This window comes from Camellia sinensis, unplaced genomic scaffold, assembly GCF_055761805.1.
Source record: "Camellia sinensis isolate YWXY unplaced genomic scaffold, ASM5576180v1 Unanchor3, whole genome shotgun sequence".
Classification (NCBI taxonomy): Eukaryota; Viridiplantae; Streptophyta; class Magnoliopsida; order Ericales; family Theaceae; genus Camellia; species Camellia sinensis.
This window is the reverse complement of record NW_028129178.1, coordinates 15,176,901-15,202,539: the sequence shown is the minus strand read 5'-3', so window position 1 is coordinate 15,202,539 and position 25,639 is coordinate 15,176,901. Positions and strand designations below refer to the sequence as shown.

The following is a 25,639-nucleotide window of genomic DNA, read 5'->3' as shown; positions in this document are numbered from 1 at the left end:
GGGGCTCCCGGTTTGAAAACTATGTCGAAAAAGTCACTTTTTTCACACTTAAGCTTAAAAATAGGACATCGGGAGCCAAAACCGTGTAACAGTCACGGGAAGGCCCAGGAAACGCATCAAACACCTCGGGAAGGACCAATAGAAGTTGTGAAAACTTACGGAACTAGCACGGGACTTCCGGTTTGAAATCTAAGTAAAAAAAAATGCACATTTTTTCACACTTAGGCTTGAAAATAGACCATCAGTGGCCAAATTCGTGTAACAGTCACGAGAAGGCCCAAGCAACACCTCAAACACCTCGGGGGGACCAATGCAGGTTGTGAAAATTTAAGGAACTTGCGCGGGACTCCTCGTTTCAAAACTAAGTCAAAAATTGCACTATTTTCACACTTAATCTTGAAAATAGGCCATCAGGGGGCCAAAATTGTGTAACAGTCACGAGAACCCTAGCGAAACCCCCCAAACAGCCCTAGAGGGACGAATATAAGTGGTAGAAATTTACAGATCTAGCACGGGAGTCCCGGTTTGAAAACTAAGTGGAAAAAGACAGTTTTTTCAAACTTAAGTTCGAAAATAGGCCATCAGGGGGCCAAAATCGCGTAACGGTCACGAGAAGGCGTGGGGAACACATCAAACACCTCGGTAGGGACCAATGTAAGTTGTGCAAACTTACGGAACTGGCACAGGACTGCCGGCTTGAAAACTAAGTCAAAAAATGCATTTTTTTCACACTTAAGGTTAGAAATAAGCCATCGGGGGCCAAAATCTTGTAGCATTTAGTAGAACACCCGGGGAACAGCTTGGGAGGGATCAATGTATGTTATTGAAACTTACAGAACAAGCACGGGACTGCCGGTTTGAAAACTAAGCCGAAAAGGCACGTTTCTCACACTTAAGCTTGAAAATTGGCCATCGGAGGGCCAAAATCGTGTAACAGTCACGAGAAGGCCCATGGAACACATCAAACAACTTAGGAGGGACCAATGTAAGTTGGGGAAACTTACGGAACTAGCACGCACGGGACTTCCGGTTTGAAAACTAATTTGAAAAAGACATTTTTCTCACACTTAAGTTTGAAAATAGGCCATGGGGTGCTAAAATCGTGTAGCAGTCACGAGTAGGCCCAATGAACGCCTTGAACACCTTGGGAGGGACCAATGTAAGTTGTTAAAACTTACAGAACTAGCACGGGACTTCCGGTTTGAAAACAATGTAACAATCACGAGAATGTCCGAGGAATACCTCAAACACCTCAGGAGAGACCATTGTAAGTTGTGGAAACTTACGGAATTTCAACGGGACTCCCGACTTGAAAACGAAGCCAAAAAATGCACTTTTTTTCACACTTAATCCTGAAAATAGGCCATCGAGGGCCAAAATACTGTAACAGTCACGAGAAGGCCCGGGAAACACCTCACACCTCGAGAGCGACCAATGTAAGTTGTGGGAACTCACCGAACTTGCATGGGGCTCCCGGTTTGAAAACTATGTCGGAAAAGTCACTTTTTTCACACTTAAGCTTAAAAATAGGACATCGGGAGCCAAAACCGTGTAACAGTCACGGGAAGGCCCAGGAAACGCATCAAACACCTCGGGAAGGACCAATAGAAGTTGTGGAAACTTACGGAACTAGCACGGGACTTCCGGTTTGAAATCTAAGTAAAAAAAAATGCACATTTTTTCACACTTAGGCTTGAAAACAGACCATCAGTGGCCAAATTCGTGTAACAGTCACGAGAATGCCCAAGCAACACCTCAAACACCTCGGGGGGACCAATGCAGGTTGTGAAAATTTACGGAACTTGCGCGGGACTCCTCGTTTCAAAACTAAGTCAAAAATTGCACTATTTTCACACTTAATCTTGAAAATAGGCCATCAGGGGGCCAAAATTGTGTAACAGTCACGAGAACCCTAGCGAAACCCCTCAAACACCCCTAGAGGGACGAATATAAGTTGTAGAAATTTACAGAACTAGCACGGGAGTCCCGGATTGAAAACTAAGTGGAAAAAGACACTTTTTTCAAACTTAAGTTCGAAAATAGGCCATCAGGGGGCCAAAATCGCGTAACGGTCACGAGAAGGCGTGGGGAACACGTCAAACACCTCGGTAGGGACCAATGTAAGTTGTGCAAACTTACGGAACTGGCACAGGACTCCCGGCTTGAAAACTAAGTCAAAAAATGCATTTTTTTCACACTTAAGGTTAGAAATAAGCCATCTGGGGCCAAAATCTTGTAGCATTCAGTAGAACACCCGGGGAACACCTTGGGAGGGATCAATGTATGCTATTGAAACTTACAGAACTAGCACGGAACTGCCGGCTTGAAAACTAAGCCGAAAAAGGCACGTTTCTCACACTTAAGCTTGAAAAGTGGCCATCAGGGGGCCAAAATCGTGTAACAGTCACGAGAAGGCCCATGGAACACATCAAACAACTTGGGAGGGACCAATGTAAGTTGTGGAAACTTACGGAACTAGCACGGGACTTCCGGTTTGAAAACTAATTTGAAAAAGACATTTTTCTCACACTTAAGCTACAAAATAGGCCATTGGGGACCAAAATCGTGTAACAGTCACGAGTAGGCCCAATGAACGCCTTGAACACCTTGGGAGGGACCAATGTAAGTTGTGAAAACTTACAGAACTAGCACGGGACTTCCGGTTTGAAAACAATGTAGCAATCACGAGAATCCTCAAACACCTCAGGAGAGACCATTGTAAGTTGTGGAAACTTACGGAACTTCAACGGGACTCCCGACTTGAAAACGAAGCCAAAAAATGCACTTTTTTTCACAATTAATCCTGAAAATAGGCCATCGAGGGCCAAAATTGTGTAACAGTCACGAGAAGGCCCGGGGAACACCTCACACCTCTAGAGCGACCAATGTAAGTTGTGGGAACTCACCGAACTAGCATGGGGCTCCCAGTTTGAAAACTATGTCGGAAAAGTCACTTTTTTCACACTTTAAGCTTAAAAATTGGACATCGGGAGCCAAAACCGTGTAACAGTCACGGGAAGGCCCAGGAAACGCATCAAACACCTCGGGAAGGACCAATAGAAGTTGTGGAAACTTACGGAACTAGCACGGAACTTCCAGTTTGAAATCTAAGTAAAAAAAAATGCACATTTTTTCACACTTAGGCTTGAAAATAGACCATCAGTGGCCAAATTCGTGTAACAGTCACGAGAAGGCCCAAGCAACACCTCAAACACCTCGGGAGGACCAATGCAGGTTGTGAAAATTTACGGAACTTGCGCGGGACTCCTCGTTTCAAAACTAAGTCAAAAATTGCACTTTTTTCACACTTAATCTTGAAAATAGGCCATCAGGGGGCCAAAATTGTGTAGCAGTCACGAGAACCCTAGCGAAACCCCTCAAACACCCCTAGAGGGACGAATATGAGTGGTAGAAATTTACAGAACTAGCACGGGAGTCCCGGTTTGAAAACTAAGTGGAAAAAGACAGTTTTTTCAAACTTAAGTTCGAAAATAGGCCATTAGGGGGGCCAAAATCGCGTAACGGTCACGAGAAGGCGTGGGGAACACGTCAAACACCTCGGTAGGGACCAATGTAAGTTGTGCAAACTTACGGAACTGGCACAGGACTCCCGGCTTGAAAACTAAGTCAAAAAATGCATTTTTTTCACACTTAAGGTTAGAAATAAGCCATCGGGGGCCAAAATCTTGTAGCATTCAGTAGAACACCCGGGGAACACCTTGGGAGGGATCAATGTATGTTATTGAAACTTACAGAACTAGCACGGGACTGCCGGTTTGAAAACTAAGCCGAAAAAGGCACGTTTCTCACACTTAAGCTTGAAAATTGGCCATCAGTGGGCCAAAATCGTGTAACAGTCACGAGAAGGCCCATGGAACACATCAAACAACTTGGGAGGGACCAATGTAAGTTGTGGAAACTTACGGAACTAGCACGGGACTTCCGGTTTGAAAACTAATTTGAAAAAGACATTTTTCTCACACTTAAGCTTGAAAATAGGTCATCGGGTGCCAAAATCGTGTAACAGTCACGAGTAGGCCCAATGAACGCCTTGAACACCTTGGGAGGGACCAATGTAAGTTGTGAAAACTTACAGAACTAGCACGGGACTTCCGGTTTGAAAACAATGTAGCAATCACGAGAATGTCCAAGGAATACCTGAAACACCTCAGGAGAGACCATTGTAAGTTGTGGAAACTTACGGAACTTCAACGGGACTCCCGACTTGACAACGAAGCCAAAAAATGCACTTTTTTTCACACTTAATCCTGAAAATAGGCCATCGAGGGCCAAAATTGTGTAACAGTCACGAGAAGGCCCGGGGAATACCTCACACCTCGAGAGCGACCAATGTATGTTGCGGGAACTCACCGAACTAGCATGGGGCTCCCGGTTTGAAAAGTATGTCGGAAAAGTCACTTTTTTCACACTTAAGCTTAAAAATAGGACATCGGGAGCCAAAACCGTGTACCAGTCACGGGAAGGCCCAGGAAACGCATCAAACACCTCGGGAAGGACCAATAGAAGTTGTGGAAACTTACGGAACTAGCACGGGACTTCCGGTTTGAAATCTAAGTAAAAAAAAATGCACATTTTTTCACACTTAGGCTTGAAAATAGACCATCAGTGGCCAAATTCGTGTAACAGTCACGAGAAGTCCCAAGCAACACCTCAAACACCTCGGGGGGACCAATGCAGGTTGTGAAAATTTACGGAACTTGCGCGGGACTCCTCGTTTCAAAACTAAGTCAAAAATTGCACTTTTTTCACACTTAATCTTGAAAATAGGCCATCAGGGGGCCAAAATTGTGTAACAGTCACGAGAACCATAGCGAAACCCCTCAAACTCCCCTAGAGGGACGAATATGAGTGGTAGAAATTTAAAGAACTAGCACGGGAGTCCCGGTTTGAAAACTAAGTGGAAAAAGACACTTTTTTCAAACTTAAGTTCGAAAATAGGCCATCAGGGGGCCAAAATCGCGTAACGGTCACGCGAAGGCGTGGGGAACACGTCAAACACCTCGGTAGGGACCAATGTAAGTTGTGCAAACTTACGGAACTGGCACAGGACTCCCGGCTTGAAAACTAAGTGAAAAAATGCATTTTTTTCACACTTAAGGTTAGAAATAAGCCATCGGGGGCCAAAATCTTGTAGCATTCAGTAGAACACCCGGGGAACACCTTGGGAGGGATCAATGTATGTTATTGAAACTTACAGAACTAGCACGGGACTGCCGGTTTGAAAACTAAGCCGAAAAAGGCACGTTTCTCACACTTAAGCTTGAAAATAGGCCATCAGGGGGCCAAAATCGTGTAACAGTCACGAGAAGGCCCATGGAACACATCAAACAACTTGGGAGGGACCAGTGTAAGTTGTGGAAACTTACGAAACTAGCACGGGACTTCCGGTTTGAAAACTAATTTGAAAAAGACATTTTTCTCACACTTAAGCTTGAAAATAGGCCATCGGGTGCCAAAATCGTGTAACAGTCACGAGTAGGCCCAATGAACGCCTTGAACTCCTTGGGAGGGACCAATGTAAGTTGTGAAAACTTACAGAACTAGCACGGGACTTCCGGTTTGAAAACAATGTAGCAATCACGAGAATGTCCGAGGAATACCTCAAACACCTCAGGAGAGACCATTGTAAGTTGTGGAAACTTACGGAACTTCAACGGGACTCCCGACGTGAAAACGAAGCCAAAAAATGCACTTTTTTTCAAACTTAATCCTGAAAATAGGCCATCGGGGGCCAAAATTGTGTAACAGTCACGAGAAGGCTCGGGGAACACCTCACACCTCGAGAGCGACCAATGTAAGTTGTGGGAACTCACCGAACTAGCATGGGGCTCCCGGTTTGAAAACTATGTCGAAAAAGTCACTTTTTTCACACTTAAGCTTAAAAATAGGACATCGGGAGCCAAAACCGTGTAACAGTCACGGGAAGGCCCAGGAAACGCATCAAACACCTCGGGAAGGACCAATAGAAGTTGTGGAAACTTACGGAACTAGCACGGGACTTCCGGTTTGAAATCTAAGTAAAAAAAAATGCACATTTTTTCACACTTAGGCTTGAAAATAGACCATCAGTGGCCAAATTCGTGTAACAGTCACGAGAAGGTCCAAGCAACACCTCAAACACCTCGGGGGGACCAATGCAGGTTGTGAAAATTTACGGAACTTGCGCGGGACTCCTCGTTTCAAAACTAAGTCAAAAATTGCACTTTTTTCACACTTAATCTTGAAAATAGGCCATCAGGGGGCCAAAATTGTGTAACAGTCACGAGAACCCTAGCGAAACCCCCCAAACAGCCCTAGAGGGACGAATATAAGTGGTAGAAATTTACAGAACTAGCACGGGAGTCCCGGTTTGAAAACTAAGTGGAAAAAGACACTTTTTTCAAACTTAAGTTCGAAAATAGGCCATCAGGGGGCCAAAATCGCGTAACGATCACGAGAAGGCGTGGGGAACACGTCAAACACCTCGGTAGGGACCAATGTAAGTTGTGCAAACTTACGGAACTGGCACAGGACTGCCGGCTTGAAAACTAAGTCAAAAAATGCATTTTTTTCACACTTAAGGTTAGAAATAAGCCATCGGGGGCCAAAATCTTGTAGCATTCAGTAGAACACCCGGGGAACAGCTTGGGAGGGATCAATGTATGTTATTGAAACTTACAGAACTAGCACGGGACTGCCGGTTTGAAAACTAAGCCGAAAAAGGCACGTTTCTCACACTTAAGCTTGAAAATTGGCCATCAGGGGGCCAAAATCGTGTAACAGTCAAGGGAAGGCCCATGGAACACATCAAACAACTTGGGTGGGACCAATGTAAGTTGTGGAAACTTACGGAACTAGCACGGGACTTCCGGTTTGAAAACTAATTTGAAAAAGACATTTTTCTCACACTTAAGCTTGAAAATAGGCCATCGGGTGCCAAAATCGTGTAACAGTCACGAGTAGGCCCAATGAACGCCTCAAACACCTCGGGAGGGACCAATGTAAGTTGTGAAAACTTACAGAACTAGCACGGGACTTCCGGTTTGAAAACAATGTAGCAATCACGAGAATGTCCGAGGAATACCTCAAACACCTCAGGAGAGACCATTGTAAGTTGTGGAAACTTACGGAACTTCAACGGGACTCCCGACTTGAAAACGAAGCCAAAAAATGCACTTTTTTTCACACTTAATCCTGAAAATAGGCCATCGAGGGCCAAAATTGTGTAACAGTCACGAGAAGGCCCGGGGAACACCTCACACCTCGAGAGCGACCAATGTAAGTTGTGGGAACTCACCGAACTAGCATGGGGCTCCCGGTTTGAAAACTATGTCGGAAAAGTCACTTTTTTCACACTTAAGCTTAAAAATAGGACATCGGGAGCCAAAACCGTGTAACAGTCACGGGAAGGCCCAGGAAACGCATCAAACACCTCGGGAAGGACCAATAGAAGTTGTGGAAACTTACGGAACTAGCACGGGACTTCCGATTTGAAATCTAAGTAAAAAAAAATGCACATTTTTTCACACTTAGGCTTGAAAATAGACCATCAGTGGCCAAATTCGTGTAACAGTCACGAGAAGGCCCAAGCAACACCTCAAACACCTCGGGGGGACCAATGCAGGTTGTGAAAATTTACAGAACTTGCGCGGGACTCCTCGTTTCAAAACTAAGTCAAAAATTGCACTTTTTTCACACTTGATCTTGAAAATAGGCCATCAGGGGGCCAAAATTGTGTAACAGTCACGAGAACCCTAGCGAAACCCCTCAAACACCCCTAGAGGGACGAATATAAGTGGTAGAAATTTACAGAATTTGCACGGGAGTCCCGGTTTGAAAACTAAGTGGAAAAAGACACTTTTTTCAAACTTAAGTTCGAAAATAGGCCATCAGGGGGGCCAAAATCACGTAACGGTCACGAGAAGGCATGGGGAACACGTCAAACACCTCGGTAGGGACCAATGTAAGTTGTGCAAACTTACGGCACTGGCACAGGACTCCCGGCTTGAAAACTAAGTCAAAAAATGCATTTTTTTCACACTTAAGGTTAGAAATAAGCCATCGGGGGCCAAAATCGTGTAGCATTCAGTAGAACACCCGGGGAACACCTTGGGAGGGATCAATGTATGTTATTGAAACTTACAGAACTAGCACGGGACTGCCGGTTTGAAAACTAAGCCGAAAAAGGCACGTTTCTCACACTTAAGCATGAAAATTGGCCATCAGGGGGCCAAAATCGTGTAACAGTCACGTGAAGGCCCATGGAACACATCAAACAACTTGGGTGGGACCAATGTAAGTTGTGGAAACTTACGGAACTAGCACGGGACTTCCGGTTTGAAAACTAATTTGAAAAAGACATTTTTCTCACACTTAAGCTTGAAAATAGGCCATCGGGGGTCAAAATCGTGTAACAGTCACGAGTAGGCCCAATGAACGCCTTGAACACCTTGGGAGGGACCAATGTAAGTTGTGAAAACTTACAGAACTAGCACGGGACTTCCGGTTTGAAAACAATGTAGCAATCACGAGAATGTCCGAGGAATACCTCAAACACCTCAGGACAGACCATTGTAAGTTGTGGAAACTAACGGAACTTCAACGGGACTCCCGACTTGAAAACGAAGCCAAAAAATGCACTTTTTTTCACACTTAATCTTGAAAATAGGCCATCGAGGGCCAAAATTGTGTAACAGTCACGAGAAGGCCCGGGGAACACCTCACACCTCGAGAGCGACCACTGTAAGTTGTGGGAACTCACCGAACTAGCATGGGGCTCCCGGTTTGAAAACTATGTCGGAAAAGTCACTTTTTTCACACTTAAGCTTAAAAATAGTACATCGGGAGCCAAAACCGTGTAACAGTCACGGGAAGGCCCAGGAAACGCGTCAAACACCTCGGGAAAGACCAATAGAAGTTGTGGAAACTTACGGAACTAGCACGGGACTTTCGGTTTGAAATCTAAGAAAAAAAAAATGCACATTTTTTCACACTTAGGCTTGAAAATAGACCATCAGTGGCCAAATTCGTGTAACAGTCACGAGAAGGCCCAAGCAACACCTCAAACACCTCGGGGGGACCAATGCAGGTTGTGAAAATTTACAGAACTTGCGCGGGTCTCCTCGTTTCAAAACTAAGTCAAAAATTGTATTTTTTCACATTTAATCTTGAAAATACGCCATCAGGGGGCCAAAATTGTGTAACAGTCACGAGAACCCTAGCGAAACCCCTCAAACACCCCTAGAGGGACGAATATAAGTGGTAGAAATTTACAGAACTAGCACGGGAGTCCCGGTTTGAAAACTAAGTGGAAAAAGACAATTTTTTCAAACTTAAGTTCAAAATAGGCCATCAGGGGGCCAAAATCGCGAACGGCCACGAGAAGGCGTGGGGAACACGTCAAACACCTCGGTAGGGACCAATGTAAGTTGTGCAAACTTACGGAACTGGCGCAGGACTGCCAGCTTGAAAACTAAGTCAAAAAATGCATTTTTTTCACACTTAAGGTTAGAAATAAGCCATCGGGGGCCAAAATCTTGTAGCATTCAGTAGAACACCCGGGGAACAGCTTAGGAGGGATCAATGTATGTTATTGAAACTTAGGGCCAAAATCGTGTAATAGTCAGGAGAAGGCCCATGGAACACATCAAACAACTTGGGAGGGACCAATGTTAGTTTTGGAAACTTACGGAACTAGCACGGGACTTCTGGTTTGAAAACTAATTTGAAAAAGACATTTTTCTCACACTTAAGCTACAAAATAGGCGATCGGGGACCAAAATCGTGTAACAGTCACGAGTAGGCCCAATGAACGCCTTGAACACCTTGGGAGGGACCAATGTAAGTTGTGAAAACTTACAGAACTTGCACGGGACTTCCGGTTTGAAAACAATGTAGCAATCACGAGAATGTCCGAGGAATACCTCAAACACCTCAGGAGAGACCATTGTAAGTTGTGGAAACTTACGGAACTTCAACGGGACTCCCGACTTGAAAACGAAGCCAAAAAATGCACTTTTTTTCACACTTAATCTTGAAAATAGGCCATCGAGGGCCAAAATTGTGTAACAGTCATGAGAAGGCCCGGGGAATACCTCACACCTCGAGAGCGACCAATGTAAGTTGTGGGAACTCACCGAACTAGCATGGGGCTCCCGGTTTGAAAACTATGTCGGAAAAGTCACTTTTTTCACACTTAAGCTTAAAAATAGTACATCGGGAGCCAAAACCGTGTAACAGTCACGGGAAGGCCCAGGAAACGCATCAAACACCTCGGGAAGGACCAATAGAAGTTGTGAAAACTTACGGAACTAGCACGGGACTTCCGGTTTGAAATCTAAGTAAAAAAAAATGCACATTTTTTCACACTTAGGCTTGAAAATAGACCATCAGTGGCCAAATTCGTGTAACAGTCACGAGAAGGCCCAAGCAACACCTCAAACACCTCGGGGGGACCAATGCAGGTTGTGAAAATTTACGGAACTTGCGCGGGACTCCTTGTTTCAAAACTAAGTCAAAAATTGCACTTTTTTCACACTTAATCTTGAAAATAGGCCATCAGGGGGCCAAAATTGTGTAACAGTCACGAGAACCCTAGCGAAACCCCTCAAACACCCCTAGAGGGACAAATATAAGTGGTAGAAATTTACAGAACTAGCACGGGAGTCCCGATTTGAAAACTAAGTGGAAAAAGACACTTTTTTCAAACTTAAGTTCGAAAATAGGCCATCAGGGGGCCAAAATCGCGTAACGGTCACGAGAAGGCGTGGGGAACACGTCAAACACCTCGGTAGGGACCAATGTAAGTTGTGCAAACTTACGGAACTGGCACAGGACTGCCGGCTTGAAAACTAAGTCAAAAAATGTATTTTTTTCACACTTAAGGTTAGAAATAAGCCATCGGGGGCCAAAATCGTGTAGCATTCAGTAGAACACCCGGGGAACACCTTGGGAGGGATCAATGTATGTTATTGAAACTTACAGAACTAGCACGGGACTGCCGGTTTGAAAACTAAGCCGAAAAAGGCACGTTTCTCACACTTAAGCTTGAAAATTGGCCATCAGGGCGCCAAAATCGTGTAACAGTCACGAGAAGGCCCATGGAACACATCAAACAACTTGGGAGGGACCAATGTAAGTTGTGGAAACTTACGGAACTAGCACGGGACTTCCGGTTTGAAAACTAATTTGAAAAAGACATTTTTCTCACACTTAAGCTGCAAAATTGGCCATCGGGGACCAAAATCGTGTAACAGTCACGAGTAGGCCCGTGAAACGCCTCAAACACCTCGGGAGGGACCGATGTAAGTTGAGAAAACTTACGGAACTAGTACGGGACTCCTGGTTTGAAAACTATATCAAAAAATGCACTTTTTTTCACATTTAAGCTTGTAAATAGGCCATCGGCGGCCAAAATCGGGTAACTACCACAAGAAGGCCCGGGGAACACCGCAAACACCTCGGGATGGACTAATACAAGTTGTGAAAGCTTACGGAACTTGCACGGGACTCCTGGTTTGAAAATTAAGTCAAAAAATGCACTGTTTCCTACTTAATCATGAAAATAGGCCATTGGGCACCAAAGTTGTGTAACAATCACGAGAAAGCCCAGAGAATACCTTGAACACCTCCAGGGGGACCAATGTAAGTTGTGGAAACTTACAGAATTAGCACAGGACTACCGGTTTGAAAACTAAGTTGAAAAAGGCACTTTTTTCACACTTAAGCTTGAAAATAGGCCTCGGGGGCCAAAATCGTGTAACAGTCACGAGATGGCCCGGGGAACACATCAAACACCTTAGGACGGACCAATGTAAGTTGTGGAAATTTACGGAACTAGCACGACACTTCCGGTTTGAAAATTAAGTCGAAAAAGCCACTTTTTTCACACTTAAGCTTGAAAACAGGCCATCGAGGGCCAAAATCGTATAACAGGCGCGAGACTTTCCGGGGAACACCTCAAACACCTCTAGAGGGACCAATGTAAATTGTGGAAAGTTACAGAACAAGCATGGGACTCCCAGTTTGAAAACTAAGTCAAAAAATGCATGTTTTTCACTTAAAGCATGAAAATAGGCCATCGAGGGCCAAATTTTTGTAGCAGTCACGAGAAGGCTTAGGGAACACCTCAGACGCATCGAGAGGGACTAATGTAAGTTTTGAAAACTTACAGAACAGGCGCAGGACTCCCGGTTTGAAAACTGAGTCGAAAAAGACACTTTTTTTCACACTTAACCTTGAAAATAGGCCATCGGGGAACGAAATCGATTAACAGTCAGGCGAAGTCCCGGGGAACACCTCAAACACCTCGGGAGAGACCAATGTAAGTTGTGGAAACTTATGAAACTGCCACTGGACTCCCCGATTTGAAAACTAAACCAAAACAAGCACTTTTTTCACACTTAAGGTTGAAAATAGGCCATCGATGGCCAAAATCGATTAACAGTCACGAGAAGGCTCGGGGAACACCTCAAACACCTCGGGAGGGACCAATATAAGTTTTGGAAACTTACGGAATTACCCCGGAACTTCCGGTTTGAAAACTAAGTCCAAAAAGTCACTTTTCTCGCATTTAAGCTTGAAAATTGGCCATCAGGGGCCAACATCATGTAACAGTCATGAGAAGGCACAGGAAACACATCAAACACCTCGGAAGGGACCAATGTAAGTTGTGGAAACTTACGAAACTAGCACGGGACTCCCGGTTTCAAAACTAAGTCAAAAGATGCATTCTTTTCACACTTAAGCTTGAAAATAGGCCATCGCGAGCCAAAATCGTGTAACAGTCTCGAGTAGGTGTGGGGAACACCTCAAATACCTCAAGAGGGACCAATGTAAGTTGTGGAAACTTACAGAACTAGCATCGGACTCCCAGTTTGAAAACTAAGACAAAAAAGACACCTTTTTCACACTTAAGCTTGAAAATAGTCCATTAGGGGCCAAAATCGTGTAACAGTCACGAGAAGGCCCACGGAATACCTCGAACACCTTGGGAAGGACCAATGTAAGTTGTGGAAACTTATGGAACTAGCACGAGATTCCGATTTGAAAACTAAGTCAAAAAATGTAATTTTTTCACACTTAAGGTTGAAAATAGGCCATCGGAGGCTAAAATCGTGTAACAGTCATGAGAAGGGTCGGGGAACACCTCAAAGGAACTAGCACGGGACTCCTGATTTGAACAATAAGTCCAAACAGGCAATTTTCTCAAACTTAATTGTGAAAATAGGCCATCGCGGGCCAAAATCGTGTAACAGTCACGACAAGGCCCAAGGAACACATCAAACAACTCGGGAGGCGCCAATGTAAGTTGTGGAAACTTATGGAACTAGCACGAGACTTCCGGTTTGAAAACTAAGTCGAGAAAGACACTTTTTTCATACTTAAGCTTGAAAATAGGCCATCGGGTGCCAAAATCGTGTAACAGTCACGAGAAGGCCCAATGAACGCCTTGAACACCTTGGGAGGGACCATTGTAAGTTGTGAAAACTTACAGAACTAGCACGGGACTTCCGGTTTGAAAACAATGTAGCAATCACGAGAATGTCCGAGGAATACCTCAAACACCTCAGGAGAGACCATTGTAAGTTGTGGAAACTTACGGAACTTCAACGGGACTCCCGACTTGAAAACGAAGCCAAAAAATGCACTTTTTTTCACACTTAATCCTGAAAATAGGCCATCGAGGGCCAAAATTGTGTAACAGTCACGAGAAGGCCCGGGGAACACCTCACACCTCGAGAGCGACCAATGTAAGTTGTGGGAACTCACCGAACTAGCATGGGGCTCCCGGTTTGAAAACTATGTCGGAAAAGTCACTTTTTTTACACTTAAGCTTAAAAATAGGACATCGGGAGCCAAAATCGTGTAACAGTCACGGGAAGGCCCAGGAAACGCATCAAACACCTCGGGAAGGACCAATAGAAGTTGTGGAAACTTACGGAACTAGCACGGAACTTCCGGTTTGAATTCTAAGTCAAAAAAATGCACTTTTTTTCACACTTAGGCTTGAAAATAGACCATCAGTGGCCAAATTCGTGTAACAGTCACGAGAAGGCCCAAGCAACACCTCAAACACCTCGGGGGGGACCAATGCAGGTTGTGAAAATTTTACGAAACTTGCACGGGACTCGCCGTTTCAAAACGAAGTCAAAAATTGCACTTTTTTCACACTTAATCTTGAAAATAGGCCATCAGGGGCCAAAATTGTGTAACAGTCACGAGAACCCTAGCGAAACCCCTCAAACACCTCAAGAGGGACGAATATAAGTGGTAGAAATTTACAGAACTAGCACGGGAGTCCCGGTTTGAAAACTAAGTGGAAAAAGACACTTTTTTCAAACTTAAGTTCGAAAATAGGCCATCAGGGGGCCAAAATCGCGTAACGGTCACGAGAAGGCGTGGGGAACACGTCAAACACCTCGGTAGGGACCAATGTAAGTTGTGCAAACTTACGGAACTGGCACAGGACTGCCGGCTTGAAAACTAAGTCAAAAAATGCATTTTTTTCACACTTAAGGTTAGAAATAAGCCATCGGGGGCCAAAATCGTGTAGCATTCAGTAGAACACCCGGGGAACACCTTGGGAGGGATCAATGTATGTTATTGAAACTTACAGAACTAGCACGGGACTGCCGGTTTGAAAACTAAGCCGAAAAAGGCACGTTTCTCACACTTAAGCTTGAAAATTGGCCATCAGAGGGCCAAAATTGTGTAATAGTCACGAGAAGGCCCATGGAACACATCAAACAACTTGGTAGGGACCAATGTAAGTTGTGGAAACTTACGGAACTAGCCTGGGACTTCCGGTTTGAAAACTAATTTGAAAAAGACATTTTTCTCACACTTAAGCTACAAAATAGGCCATCGGGGACCAAAATCGTGTAACAGTCACGAGTAGGCCCGTGGAACACCTCAAACACCTCGGGAGGGACCGATGTAAGTTGAGAAAACTTACGGAACTAGTACGAGACTCCTGGTTTTAAAACTGTATCAAAAAATTCACTTTTTTCACATTTAAGCTTGTAAATAGGCCATCGGGGGCCAAAATCGTGTAACTATCACGAGAAGGCCCGGGGAACACTGCAAACACCTCGGGATGGACTAATGCAAGTTGTGAAAGCTTACGGAACTTGCACGGGACTCCTGGTTTGAAAATTAAGTCAAAAAATGCACTGTTTCCCACTTAATCATGAAAATAGGCCATTGGGCGCCAAAGTTGTGTAACAATCACGAGAAAGCCCAGAGAATACCTTGAATACCTCCAGGGGGACCAATATAAGTTGTGGAAACTTACAGAACTAGCACAGGACTACCGGTTTGAAAACTAAGTCGAAAAAGACACTTTTTTCACACTTAAGCTTGAAAATAGGCATCGGGGGCCAAAATCGTGTAACAGTCATCAGATGGCCCGGGGAACACATCAAACACCTTAGGACGGACCAATGTAAGTTGTGAAAATTTACGGAACTAGCACGACACTTCCGGTTTGAAAACTAAGTCGAAAAAGCCACTTTTTTCACACTTAAGCTTGAAAATAGGCCATCGGGGGCCAAAATCGTATAACAGGCACGAGACTTTCCGGGGAACACCTCAAACACCTCTAGAGGGACCAATGTAAGTTGTGGAAAGTTACAGAACAAGCATGGGACTCCCAGTTTGAAAACTAAGTCAAAAAATGCATGTTTTTCACTTAAAGCTTGAAAATAGGCTATCGGGGGCCAAATTTTTGTAACAGTCACGAGAAGGCTCGGGGAACACCTCACACCTCGAGAGCGACCAATGTAAGTTGTGGGAACTCACCGAACTAGCATGGGGCTCCCGGTTTGAAAACTATGTCGGAAAAGTCACTTTTTTCACACTTAAGCTTAAAAATAGGAAATCCGGAGCCAAAATCGTGTAACAGTCACGGGAAGGCCCAGGAAATGCGTCAAACACCTCGGGAAGGACCAATAGAAGTATTGGAAACTTACGGAACTAACACGGGACTTCCGGTTTGAAATCTAAGTCAAAAAATGCATTTTTTTTCACACTTAGGCTTGAAAATAGGCCATCAGTAGCCAAATTCGTGTAACAGTTACGAGAAGGCCCAAGCAACACCTCAAACACCTCGGGGGGGACCAATGCAGGTTGTGAAAATTTACGAAACTTGCACGGGACTCGCCGTTTCAAAACGAAGTCAAAAATTGCACTTTTTTCACACTTAATCTTGAAAATAGGCCATCAGGAGCCAAAATTGTGTAACAGTCACGAGAACCCTAGCGAAACCCCTCAAACACCTTGAGAGGGACCAATGTAAGTTGTGAAAACTTACGGAACTAGCACGGGACTCCCGGCTTGAAAACTAAGTCAAAAAATGCACTTTTCAAACACTTAGGCTTGAAAATAGGCTATCAGGAGCCAAAACCGTGTAATAGTCACGAGTACCCCCGCGGAACACCCCAAATATCTCGAGATGGACCAATGTAAGTTTTGGAAACTTACAGAACTAGCACGCGAGTCCCGTTTTGAAAACTAGGTCGAAAAAGGCACTTTTTCACACTTAAGCTAGAAAATAGGCCATCGGGGCCAATATCGTGTAACAGTCAGGTGAAGGCCTGGGGAACACGTCAAACACCTCGGGAGGGACCAATGTAAGTTGTTGAAACTTACGGAACTAGCACGGGACTCTCGGTTTGAAAACTAAGTCAAAAAATACACTTTTCTCACCCCTATGGTTGAAAGTAGGCTATCGGGGGCAAAAATCGTGTAACAGTCACAAGAAGCCCCGTGGAACACCTCAAACAGCTCGGAAGGGACCAATGTAAGTTGTGAAAACTTACGAAAGTAGCACGGGGCTCCCGGTTTGAAATCTAAGTCCAAAAAGGCGCATCTCTTTACTTAAGATTGGAAATAGGCCATCGCGGCCAAAATCGTGTTACAGTCACGAGAAGGCCCAGGGAAATCATCAAACACCTCGAGAGGGATCAATGTAAGTTGTGGAAACTTATGAAACTAGCACGGGACTTCCGGTTTCAAGACTATGTCGAAAAAGACACTTTCTCCACACTTCAGCTTGAAAATAGGCCATCGGTGTCCAAAATCCTGTAACAATCACGAGAAGGCCCCCGGAACAACTCAAACACCTTGGGAGGGACCAATGTAAGTTGTGGAAACTTACGGAACTTGCACGGGACTCCCAATTTGAAAACTATGTCAATAAATGTACTTTTTTCACACTTAAGCTTGAAAATAGGCCATTGGGGGCCAAAATCTTGTAACAGTCCCGAGAAGGCCCGGGGAACACCTCAAACACCTCAGGAGGGAACAATGCAAGTTGTGGAAACTTACAGAATTAGTACGGGACTCCCGGTTTGAAAACTAAGTTGAAAAAGGAATTTTTCGAGAGAGACCAATGTAAGTTGTGGGAACTTGCCGAACTGGCACGGGACTCCCGGTTTGAAAACTAAGTCGAAAAAGGCACTTTTATCACACTTAAGCTTCAAAATAAGCCATCGGAGGCCAAAATCGTGTAACAGTGATGAGATGCCCTGGAGAACACCTCCAACACCTCGAGAGAGACTATTGTAAGTTGTGAAAACTTACGGAACTGGCACGGGACTCCCGATTTCAAAACTAAGTCAAAACATGAACGTTTCTAATAGTTAAAAAATGCACGAGATTCCGGTTTGAAAACTAAGTCAAAAAATGCATTTTTTTCACACTTAAGGTTGAAAATAGGCCATCGGAGGCCAAAATCGTATAACAGTCAAGAGAAGGCCCGGGAACACCTCAAAAAATAAACATCGGGAGTGACCAATGTAAGTTGTGAAAACTTACGGAACTAGCACGAGACTCCCGATTTGAAAACTAAGTCCAAAAAGGCAATTTTCTCACACTTAAGCTTTAAAATAGGCCATCAGGGGCCAAAATCGTGTAACAGTCACGAAAAAGCCCAGGGAACACAACAAACAACTCGGGAGACACCAATGTAAGTTGTGGAAACTTACGGAACTAGCACGAGACTTCTGGTTTGAAAACTAAGTCAAGAAAGGCACTTTTTTCACACTTAAGCTTGAAAATAGGTCATCGGGTGCCAAAATCATGAAACAATCACAAGAAGGCCCAAAGAACACCTCGAACACCTCGGGAGGGACCAATGTAATTTGTGAAAACTTATAGAACTAGCACGGGACTCCCGGTTTGAAAACAATGTCAAAAAATGCACTATTTTCAAGCTTAGGTGCGAGAAAAGTGCCGTTTCGGACTTAGTTTTCAAATCGGGAGTCCCGTGCTAGTTCCGAAAATTTTCACAACTTACATCGGTCCCTCCCGAGGTGTTTGACGTGTTCCCCGGGCCTTCTTGTGACTGTTACACGATTTTGGCTCCCAACGGCTTATTTTCGAGCTTAAGTGTGAAAAAAATGAATTTTTTGATTTAGTTCTCAAACCCAGAGTCCTGTGCTAGCTCCGTAAGTCTCCTCAACTTACCTTGGACCCTCCCGAGGTGTTTGGGGCATTTTTCGGTCCTTCTCGTGACTGTTACACGGTTTTGGCCCCCCCGGTGTCCTATTTCCAAGCTTAAGTGTGGAAAAAGTCTCTTGCCAACTTAGTTTTCAAACCAGGAGTGCCCGTGCTAGTTCCGTAGGTTTTCATAACTCGCGTTGGTCACTCCCGAGGTGTTTGAGGTGTTCCCGGCCCTTCTTGCGACTGTTACATGATTTTGGCCCCCCGATGGTCTACTTCCAAGCTAAAGTGTTAGAAAAGGGTATTTTCCGACCTAGTTTTCAAATCGGGAGCCCTTTGCCTCTTCGTTAAGTTTTCACAACTCAAATTGGTCCCTCCTGAGATGTTCGAGGTATTCCCCGGGCCTTCTCGTGATTGTTACACGATTTCGGCACGCCGAGGCCTATTTTCAAGCTTGAGTGTGAAAAAAGTACATTTTTCGACCTAGTATTCAAACCGGAAGTCCCGCTTCATTAAGTTTCCACAACTTACTTTGGTTTCTCCCGAGGTGTTAGAGGTGTTCCACGGGCCTTCTCGGGACTGTTACAGGAATTTTTTGGCCCCCGATGGCCTATTTTCAAACTTAAGTGTTCAGGAAGTGCATTTTTTGACTTAGTTTTCAAACCGAGAGTCCCATGCGAGTTCCATAAGTTTCTACAACTCACGTTGGTCCCTCCCTAGGTGTTTGAGGTGTTCCTCGGATCTTCTCCTGACTGTTACAAGATTTTGGACCCCCGGTGGACTATTTTCAAGCTTAGGTGCGAGAAAAGTGCTCTTTCGGACTTAGTTTTCAAATCGGGAGTCCTATGCTAGTTCCGTAATATTCAACAACTTACATCGGTCCCTCCCGGGGTGTTTGACGTGTTCCCCGGGCCTCGTGACTGTTACACGATTTTGGCCCCCGACGGCTTATTTTCAAGCTTAAGTGTGAAAAAAGTACATATTTTGATTTAGTTCTCAAACCCAGAGTCTCGTGCTAATTCCGTAAGTCTCTGCAACTTAGCTTGGACCCTCCCGAGGTGTTTGGGGCATTTCCCGGTCCTTCTCGTGACTGTTACACGGTTTTGGCCCCCCGGTGTCCTCTTTCCAAGCTTAAGCGTGGAAAAAGTCTCTTTCCAACTTAGTTTTCAAACCGGGAGTCCCCGTGCTAGTTCCGTAAGTTTTCACAACTTGCGTTGGTCACTCCCGAGGTGTTTAAGGTGTTCCCAGCCCTTCTTGCGACTGTTACATGATAGTGGCCCACCGATGGCCTACTTCCAAGCTTAAGTGTTAGAAAAGTGTGTTTTCCGACCTAGTTTTCAAATCGGGAGTCCCGTGCCTGTTCGTTAAGTTTTCACAACTCAAATTGGTCCCTCCTGAGATGTTCGAGGTGTTCCCCCGGGCCTTCTCGTGATTGTTACACGATTCCGGCCCGCCGAGGCTTGTTTTCAAGCTTCAATGTGAAAAAGTACCTTTTCGACCTAGTTTTCAAACCGGAAGCCCCGCGCTAGTTCCGTAAGTTTCCAGAACTTACATTGGTTTCTTCCGAGGTGTTGGAGGTGTTCCACGGGCCTTCTCGGGACTATTGCAGGATTTTTTTGGCCCCCGATGCCCTATTTTCAAACTTAAGTGTTCAGGAAGTACATTTTTTGACTTAGTTTCCAAACCGGGAGTCCTATGCGAGTTCCGTAAGTTTCCACAACTCACATTAGTCCCTCCCTAGGTGTTTGAGGTGTACCCTGGATCTTCTTTTGACTGTCACACGATTTTGGCCTCCCGATAGACTATTTTCAAGCTTAGGTGCGAGAAAAGTGTCGTTTCAGACTTAGTTTTCAAACTGGGAGTCCCGTGCTAGTTCCGTAAATTTTCACAACTTACATCGGTCCCTCCCGGGGTGTTTGACATGTTCCCCAGGCCTTTTCGTGACTGTTACACGATTTTTGCCCCCAACGGCTTATTTTCGAGCTTAAGTGTGAAAAAAGTGCATTTTTTGATTTAGTTCTCAAACCCGGAGTCCCGTGCTAGTTCCGTAAGTCTCCGCAACTTACCTTGGACCCTCCCGAGATGTTTGGGGCATATCCCAGTCCTTCTCGTGACTGTTTCCCAGTTTTGGCCCCCCCGGTGTCCTCTTTCCAGGCTTAATTGTGGAAAAAGTGTCTCTTTCCAACTTAGTTTTCAGACCGGGAGTCCCCGTGCTAGTTCCGTATATTTTCACAACTCACGTTGGTCACTCCCGAGGTTTTTGAGGTGTTCCCGGCCCTTCTTGCGACTGTTCCTCATTTTTTTGGGCCCCCGATGGCCTACTTCCAAGCTTCAGTGTTAGAAAATTGTATTTTCCGATCTAGTTTACAAATCAGGAGTACCATGCCTGTTCTTTAAGTTTTCACAACTCAAATTGGTCCCTCCTAAGATGTTCGAGGTGTTCCCCGGGCCTTTTTGTGATTGTTACACAATTTCGGCCCGCCGAGGCCTATTTTCAAGCTTAAGTGTGAAAAAAGTACTTTTTCGACCTAGTTTTCAAACGAGAAGTCCCACGCTAGTTCCGTAAGTTTCCACAAGTTGCAATGGTTTCTGCCGAGGTGTTGGAGGTGTTCCACGAGCCTTCTCGGGACTGTTAGAGGATTTTTTGGCCCCCGATGGACTATTTTCAAACTTAAGTGTTTAGGAAGTGCATTTTTTGACATAGTTTCCAAACCGGGAGTCCCATGCGAGTTCCGTAAGTTTCCACAACTCACGTTGGTCCCTCTCTGGGTGTTTGAGGTGTTCCCTGGATCTTCTTTTGACTGTCACACGATTTTGGCTCGCCGATGGACTATTTTCAAGCTTAGATGCGAGAAAAGTGCCGTTTCGGACCTAGTTTTCAAACCGGGAGTCCCGTGATAGTTCCGTAAGTTTTCACAACTTACATCGGTCCTTCCCGGGGTGTTTGACGTGTTCTTCGGGCCTTCTCGTGACTGTTACACGATTTTGGCCCCCGATGGCTTATTTTCGAGCTTAAGTGTGAAAAAAGTGCATTTTTTGATTTAGTTCTCAAACCCAGAGTCCCGTGCTAGTTCCGTAAGTCTCCGCAACTTACCTTAAACCCTCCCGAGGTGTTTGGGGCATTTCCCGGTCCTTCTCGTGACTGTTAACCGGTTTTGGCCCCCCCGGTGTCCAATTTCCAAGCTTAAGTGTGGAAAAAGTGTCTCTTTCCAACTTAGTTTTCAAATCGGGAGTCCCTGTGCTAGTTCCGGAAGTTTTCACAACTCGCGTTGGTCACTCCCGAGGTGTTTGAGGTATTCCGGGCCCTTCTTGCGACTGTTACATGATTTTGGCCCCCCGATGGCCTACTTCCAAACTTAAGTGTTAGAAAAGTGTGTTTTCCGTCCTAGTTTTCAAATCGAGAGTCTCGTGCCTGTTCGTTAAGTTTTCACAACTCAAATTGGTCCCTCCTGAGATGTTCGAAGTGTTTCCCGGGCCTTCTCGTGATTGTTAAATGATTTCGGCGCGCCGAGGCCTATTTCCAAGCTTAAGTGTGAAAAAAGTACCTTTTCCGACCTAATTTTCAAACCGTAAGTCCCACGCTACTTCCGTAAGTTTCCACAACTTACATTGGTTTCTTCCGAGGTGTTGTAGGTGTTCCACGGCCCTTCTCGGGACTGTTACAGGATTTTTTTGGACCTCGATGGCCTATTTTCAAACTTAAGTGTTTAGGAAGTGCATTTTTTGACTTAGCTTCCAAACCGGGAGTCCCATGCGAGTTCCGTAAGTTTCCACAACTCACGTTGGTCCCTCCCTAGGTGTTTGAGGTGTTCCCTAGACCTTCTCTTGACTGTCACACGATTTTGGCCTCCCGATGGACTATTTTCAAGCTTAGGTGCGAGAAAAGTGCCGTTTCGGACTTAGTTTTCAAACCGGAAGTCCTATGCTAGTTCCGTAAGTTTTCACAACTTACATCAATCCCCCCCGAGGCGTTTGACGTATTCCCTGGGCCTTTTCGTGTCTGTTACACGATTTTGGCCCCCGACGACTTATTTTCGAGCTTAAGTGTGAAAAAAGTGTATTTTTTTATTTAGTTCTCAAACCGAGAGTCTCGTGCTAGTTCCGTAAGTTTCCGCAACTTGTCTTGGACCCTCCCGAGGTGTTTGGGGCATTTCCCGGTTCTTCTCTTGACTGTTACCCGGTTTTGGCCCCCCCGATGTCCTATTTCCAAGCTTAAGTGTGGAAAAAATGTCTCTTTCCAACTTAGTTTTCAAACCGGGAGTCTCCGTGCTAGTTCCGTAAGTTTTCACAACTCGCGGTGGTCACTCTCGAAGTGTTCGAGGTGTTCCCGACCCTTCTTGCGATTGTTACATGATTTTGGCCCCCCGATGGCCTACTTCCAAGCTTAAGTGTTAGAAAAGTGTAATTTCCGTTCTAGTTTTCAAATCGGGAGCCCTGTGCCTGTTCATTAAGTTTTCACAACTCAAATTGGTCCCTCTTGAGATGTTCGAGGTGTTTCCTGGGCATTCTCGTGATTGTTACATGATTTCGGCCCGCCGAGGTTTATTTTCAAGCTTAAGTGTGAAAAAAGTACCTTTTCCGATCTAGTTTTCAAATCGGAAGTCCCGCGCTAGTTCTGTAAGTTTCCACAACTTACGCAAGTGTTTCACGGAATTGTTGGAGGTGTTCCACAGGCCTTCTCGGGACTGTTACATGATTTTTTTGGCCCCCGATGGCCTATTTTCAAACTTAAGTGTTTAGGAAGTGCATTTTTTGACTTTGTTTCCAAACCAGGAGTCCCATGCGAGTATTTGGGAGGCTTAGCTTGATTTAGGTTGGAGTTTTCTATTTATTCGGGAGGCTTTTCTAGGAACAAATGAAATTACAATGGGCTTCATTTGATTGAAGGGTTGATATCATGTCTTTAACAAATTAGGAGCAATTGAAATAGGTGCATGCCTCGGATGCACTTCGTTAATGTCATCTCACCTCAGGGATGGCAATGGATCGGGTTTTGAGTGTGATTTCTTGCTTTTAAACTTAATTAATTTAGTGATACAATTTTATACTTTACTATAAACCTGACAATTTTGACCTACCTACCGCTATAGTTTACACTACCATGGCACAAATACAATCGGGCCGAGGAATTTTGCCATCTCTCAGGTGCACCTTACTGCACTTTGTGCCTAAGTGCGTGCCTAAGCACGCTTTTGATGGCATTGGCTTAGATTTTACACACATTCCATAAAACATACGGTGTCAATGATTAAGGATGTGCAGTCTACTACCATGTTGTGTTCTTAGGTATTGTTTTTTTCAACATATAGGAATTAGTAGTATTTTTTGTCAATTTTGAATAGATTATTCCTGACGCATCTAGAGAAGGGAACCCAAACTTAGATTAGGTTATTGACCATTGACCAAAATAAAATAAAAAGATTAACTTATTGGTAAGTTTTAGCATGTTGCACAAGATTTATAAGAATGTCTAAACATGAGTGATGATAATGAAGTATTTATGTCACGATGGACATAATGCACTTCAAAAAATTTGATAAATATCCTTGAATTTCTGTAAAACATGGGAATAGCTAACGTGGAATATGATTTCAATTTTTAAAACATTCATGAATAAATAATGCAAATAATATTAATTTTTCTAAATTATTTCCAACATCTCACCAATTTAACCTGCATGGATAGCCTAGTTGTCAAAGGAGTGAACTCTTGGATGAGATATAAACTCAGATGCTTTGGGTTCAGCTCTTGCTGGCATCTAGACCCTGTCTTGGAGAGGTTCTTCATCATCCAAAAGGAAAAAAACCTCGCCAATTTTAAAATTTGGTATTGCTACTCAACATCTTAGGTAGACGTCCTAATTAGATACCTCTTTAAGTTTCAGCTGAAAATTCTTGGAATTACTTTATGGATTTAATGGCAACTACTGAACCTCTTCAAATTACTCGTCTCATTAATTTAGAAATTTCAAATTTGTTTTGGTTTCAGCTCTCGCTTCTTCTTCTTTGTTTCTTTCTCTCAACATCTTCTGCTTCCTTTGTCTCTCTCTTCTCTGCATATTCTTCTCTTTTCTGCATAGCTTAGCTTCGCTTCTTCTTCCTCTTCTTTACTGCTTTCTTCTTTTTCATCTTCCCAGCTGGTTTCTTCTTCCTCTCCTCAGCTGGTTTCTTCTTCCTCTCCTCTGTTGCTTTCTTTTTCTTCTTCTTCACTGATGTTGCTTCTATTCTCTGCTTCTTCTTTGAATCTATTATCTACTTCCCCGCGTCTGCTGCTACTTCTACTATTGCTGATCTGTCTGTTCTCTACTGTAGCTGTTGTTTTCTCTTCTCCCTAACTGTTGTTGGATCTTTCCTCTGTCACTGATGTTGCCTTCTCTCTTTCTTCTCTGCTGTTGCTGCTGATGATGATGATGATGAGGATTTCATCCGTGTCCAATTACTTAATTTGTTTACTCTTTGCTTGGTGCCACATTTGTGTTTTGATGGTGTTCCTGTGAGAAACCAGTTTACTTGTTTGGGAGTTTGGGCTGAATGTAGTAAAGTTCTCCATTTGAGTTATATCACTTGAAATTTTTTCTAACCAAAGTACCAAACTAAGCTAAATCCGAGAGTACATAGGAAGGAGAAACTTCGGAGCAATTTTTTGAAACGTAAACATCTCTTCAAACTCGAGATGGGTTTTCTTCGACAAGAGGGGTTTGATGTAATGTGGTCCCATAGGAAAAGATTGATTGCTGATTATTGGCGTTGGATAAGCTTATTGCTGTATGTCTGTTCCTTTGCTTTGATTCTCTGTTTTATGAACGTATTTCTACAACATCTACATAAACTTGGGATTGTACACAGGGATGTAAAACCAGCAAATATTCTTGTAAACGTCATCACCATTTTCTAATTTGTTTTGTTTTGTTTTGTTTCTGATCTTTTTGTGGGTAAGATTTTGTGTTTCCTATTCAAGTGGTTGAATAATGTGCTGCTGCCGCCTCTGTTTTTTTATTTGTTGGCAGCTTGATGAAAACCTTCGTCCACATCTGGCAGACTTTGGTTTAGCAGAATATAAGAAAGATCTTAAACAAGTTTCTATGGAGAACTAGAGATCATCTGGAAAGCCAACTGGTGGTTTCCATGAAAAGAATATGGTCGGCACACTCATATATGGCACCTGAAATATTGAGAAAGGAGATACATAATGAAAA

At 44.2% G+C, this 25,639-nt stretch overlaps 1 protein-coding gene across 1 annotated transcript in view; it reads left to right on the top strand.

The window, feature by feature from the left end:
• Positions 1 to 25,639, top strand: part of LOC145816178 (uncharacterized) — a 58,468-nt gene extending 32,829 nt beyond the window's left edge. Inside the window, exon 5 of the mRNA XM_082912478.1 lies at positions 25,451 to 25,639. The gene's annotated coding sequence lies outside the window, so the exon portion shown is untranslated. The remainder of the gene's footprint in view (positions 1 to 25,450) is intronic.